This window comes from Schistocerca gregaria, unplaced genomic scaffold, assembly GCF_023897955.1.
Source record: "Schistocerca gregaria isolate iqSchGreg1 unplaced genomic scaffold, iqSchGreg1.2 ptg001646l, whole genome shotgun sequence".
NCBI classification, from domain to species: domain Eukaryota; kingdom Metazoa; phylum Arthropoda; class Insecta; order Orthoptera; family Acrididae; genus Schistocerca; species Schistocerca gregaria.
Genome location: NW_026062914.1, coordinates 155001 through 159528, shown reverse-complemented (window position 1 = coordinate 159528; position 4528 = coordinate 155001). Strand labels below are relative to the sequence as shown.

At 55.0% G+C, this 4528-nt stretch overlaps 1 non-coding gene across 1 annotated transcript; it reads left to right on the top strand.

Moving 5' to 3' along the window:
- The first annotated feature begins 2406 nt into the window (after positions 1-2406).
- LOC126333853 (small subunit ribosomal RNA) lies at positions 2407-4299 on the top strand. Its single transcript, XR_007564405.1, has one exon. It is a non-coding gene; the product is annotated as a small subunit ribosomal RNA (ribosomal RNA).
- Positions 4300-4528: the final 229 nt, after the last annotated feature.

The window sequence follows — 4528 nt, the reverse complement described above, 5'->3', positions numbered from 1 at the left end:
TGTCCCTTAACCTAACCCACGTTGTCCCTTAACCTAACCCACGTTGTCCCTTAACCTAACCCACGTTGTCCCTTAACCTAACCCACGTTGTCCCTTAACCTAACCCACGTTGTCCCTTAACCTAACCCACGTTGTCCCTTAACCTAACCCACGTTGTCCCTTAACCTAACCCACGTTGTCCCTTAACCTAACCCACGTTGTCCCTTAACCTAACCCACGTTGTCCCTTAACCTAACCCACGTTGTCCCTTAACCTAACCCACGTTGTCCCTTAACCTAACCCACGTTGTCCCTTAACCTAACCCACGTTGTCCCTTAACCTAACCCACGTTGTCCCTTAACCTAACCCACGTTGTCCCTTAACCTAACCCACGTTGTCCCTTAACCTAACCCACGTTGTCCCTTAACCTAACCCACGTTGTCCCTTAACCTAACCCACGTTGTCCCTTAACCTAACCCACGTTGTCCCTTAACCTAACCCACGTTGTCCCTTAACCTAACCCACGTTGTCCCTTAACCTAACCCACGTTGTCCCTTAACCTAACCCACGTTGTCCCTTAACCTAACCCACGTTGTCCCTTTGCCTAACATAGTTCACTGCTCGGAATCTCTGGTGTCGTTGTTATCCTCATGTAGATGTCTTGCGAGTGTTGCTTACTTTCCACATATTCCTGCTATCCACTGTCAATTGTACTGCAATAGGACTATATCGCCGACCCCCCCCCTCCCCCCCCTCTGTCCCCCTCTGTCCCCCTCTTTGTGTCTCTGTCCTCTCAAGCTGGTCGGTCTGGCGTTTGAGTGTTAAATGAGCCTCGCAGCTGTTCAGTTGCATTCAGATGTCGACGCCCTCAGTGTACGTCGTGGTATGGTCTGTGTCCATTGTCCGCTGATGTCGTACGCGTAACCCACACGCTGTACCGATCATCGGTCGTTACGTACAGAGTGAAGTAGTGTGATACGTGTGACCGTACGCTGGCTGTGCCCAACGGTGTCGAATCTCAATTTCCATATGTTGTGCTTGATGCTACTTGTCTCGTCTCCCAATAACAGCTAGGTTGCACTGTGGTACGCCGTAGAGGCGTGTGGGAGGAACGTACGAACGCATTGTATGTCACCCTGGGTCGCTGGGGGTGGTGGTGCGGTGAGTCAGGTCAGGTCAGGTCAGCGTGAGCCGTCTGATGTAGTGACGCGTGTATTCCGACTTTGTCGTATTGCCTCACACAAAGTGCTACCCTGGTGGACCGCGTTCCATATCTGGGACATGCCGCAGATGCCGGTTGACAGTGGATCGCGGAAGGTACATCGCATACGTGCGCGGGCCACCTTCCACGTGTTCTCTTCTGCACATGTCGCAGTGTGTATGTGGTCTGATGTAGCGTGTCGTGACACATGACATCCTGGCATGCAAGAATTGTTGAATTCGCAAATGTAGGTGGACATCTACGTTTACTGCCCAAGATACGCAAATGAACTGGAAATCCGTTGTTGAGCGGTTGTTCACGCTGGAGGTGAATCTGTGATGGCGACGATCGGTACAGCTATTAACCGGTTGTTTCAGCGGTACCCGCCACATCCACACGCGTGACTAGGCCCATGTGGGTATGAAGCGATACGCGGCGGTGGCTTGGTGGGACTGTTCCCGGCCGGTGAAGGGGGGCCGCCCGGCGTGTTGGCCGCGCGCTGCGTGGGCGCACGCGCAACAGGCGGCTGGTGGGGGGCGCCGAGTGGCAGGAGCGCCAGCCGACGGGCCCGGCAGGCGGCGCAGCTACGCTGCGGCGCACCCTGCACGCGGCGCCTGGCGGCCAAAGTTGGTTCAGCCGAGCCCGGTGCGAAGCGCGGTGGACATCTGCAGTGTGCTGGTCTGATTGAGGACTGTGTGCGTTGAGGATGCGCCGCCGCCTGGCACTCGGCGCCGCGACGCCGTCTGCTGCTCGGTCGCCCCAGCGGTTCTCGCAGGTGGTTTGTATCGCAGTTGTGCGGACGTGTTGGCGCGTGCGCTGTGCTGGGAGAGTTCGCTTCTGCACCCAAGTGGGGCTTTGCCCTTGTGTGGCGCTGGCGTTGGAGCTGCCGGTCACCATAGGTGGCGCGTGTTGTCTCCCGCCGGCAATGCCACGACAGCACGCTCCCGGGCCTCTGTCGGCAGCGGCAAGCTCAGTTGGGAGCAAGGGTGTTCGCACTAAAACCGTCTACTCGCCTAACTCCGGGCGATTGCGCCTCTCTCGAAACCGACCAAGTACCTAGGACGGCGCTGCGCGCCGCCGGGACCTGAGAGGGTTTCGAGGTGTATCGTGCAGGGGAGCTCGGCCTCCTCCTGTTTGCAGAATAATTGAGCGGACGCTTGCGTGTTCGCGCGGGCCCCCGGGACACACTCCCGGGCGGCCGGCTGCTCAGCTCTAGTTGACGCAGCTCCCTGGTTGATCCTGCCAGTAGTCATATGCTTGTCTCAAAGATTAAGCCATGCATGTCTCAGTACAAGCCGCATTAAGGTGAAACCGCGAATGGCTCATTAAATCAGTTATGGTTCCTTAGATCGTACCCACGTTACTTGGATAACTGTGGTAATTCTAGAGCTAATACATGCAAACAGAGTCCCGACCAGAGATGGAACGGACGCTTTTATTAGATCAAAACCAATCGGATTGGCTTGTCTGGTCCGTTTGCCTTGGTGACTCTGAATAACTTTGGGCTGATCGCACGGTCCTCGTACCGGCGACGCATCTTTCAAATGTCTGCCTTATCAACTGTCGATGGTAGGTTCTGCGCCTACCATGGTTGTAACGGGTAACGGGGAATCAGGGTTCGATTCCGGAGAGGGAGCCTGAGAAACGGCTACCACATCCAAGGAAGGCAGCAGGCGCGCAAATTACCCACTCCCGGCACGGGGAGGTAGTGACGAAAAATAACGATACGGGACTCATCCGAGGCCCCGTAATCGGAATGAGTACACTTTAAATCCTTTAACGAGTATCTATTGGAGGGCAAGTCTGGTGCCAGCAGCCGCGGTAATTCCAGCTCCAATAGCGTATATTAAAGTTGTTGCGGTTAAAAAGCTCGTAGTTGGATTTGTGTCCCACGCTGTTGGTTCACCGCCCGTCGGTGTTTAACTGGCATGTATCGTGGGACGTCCTGCCGGTGGGGCGAGCCGAAGGGGTGCTTTCGCGTCCCGAGGCGGACCCCGTTTAAATCCTACCAGGGTGCTCTTTGTTGAGTGTCTCGGTGGGCCGGCACGTTTACTTTGAACAAATTAGAGTGCTTAAAGCAGGCAAGCCCGCCTGAATACTGTGTGCATGGAATAATGGAATAGGACCTCGGTTCTATTTTGTTGGTTTTCGGAACCCGAGGTAATGATTAATAGGGACAGGCGGGGGCATTCGTATTGCGACGTTAGAGGTGAAATTCTTGGATCGTCGCAAGACGAACAGAAGCGAAAGCATTTGCCAAGTATGTTTTCATTAATCAAGAACGAAAGTTAGAGGTTCGAAGGCGATCAGATACCGCCCTAGTTCTAACCATAAACGATGCCAGCCAGCGATCCGCCGCAGTTCCTCCGATGACTCGGCGGGCAGCCTCCGGGAAACCAAAGCTTTTGGGTTCCGGGGGAAGTATGGTTGCAAAGCTGAAACTTAAAGGAATTGACGGAAGGGCACCACCAGGAGTGGAGCCTGCGACTTAATTTGACTCAACACGGGAAACCTCACCAGGCCCGGACACCGGAAGGATTGACAGATTGATAGCTCTTTCTTGATTCGGTGGGTGGTGGTGCATGGCCGTTCTTAGTTGGTGGAGCGATTTGTCTGGTTAATTCCGATAACGAACGAGACTCTAGCCTGCTAACTAGTCGCGTGACATCCTTCGTGCTGTCAGCGATTACTTTTCTTCTTAGAGGGACAGGCGGCTTCTAGCCGCACGAGATTGAGCAATAACAGGTCTGTGATGCCCTTAGATGTTCTGGGCCGCACGCGCGCTACACTGAAGGAATCAGCGTGTCTTCCTAGGCCGAAAGGTCGGGGTAACCCGCTGAACCTCCTTCGTGCTAGGGATTGGGGCTTGCAATTGTTCCCCATGAACGAGGAATTCCCAGTAAGCGCGAGTCATAAGCTCGCGTTGATTACGTCCCTGCCCTTTGTACACACCGCCCGTCGCTACTACCGATTGAATGATTTAGTGAGGTCTTCGGACTGGTACGCGGCATCGACTCTGTCGTTGCCGATGCTACCGGAAAGATGACCAAACTTGATCATTTAGAGGAAGTAAAAGTCGTAACAAGGTTTCCGTAGGTGAACCTGCGGAAGGATCATTACCGACTAGACTGCATGTCTTTCGATGTGCGTGTCGTGTCGTGTCGCGCAACACGCTACCTGTACGGCAGTGGCCGTGCGCCGCGTGCGGAACCACGCGTGCCTCTCAAAACTAGCGGAAGTGTTGTTGTTGTGTGGTACGAGCGCTGAAGCTCTGGAGCGGCTGGCCTGCGGTACCTGGCGCCTGGCGCCGGTTTTGAATGACGTTCGCCCGAGTGCCTGTCCGCTCCG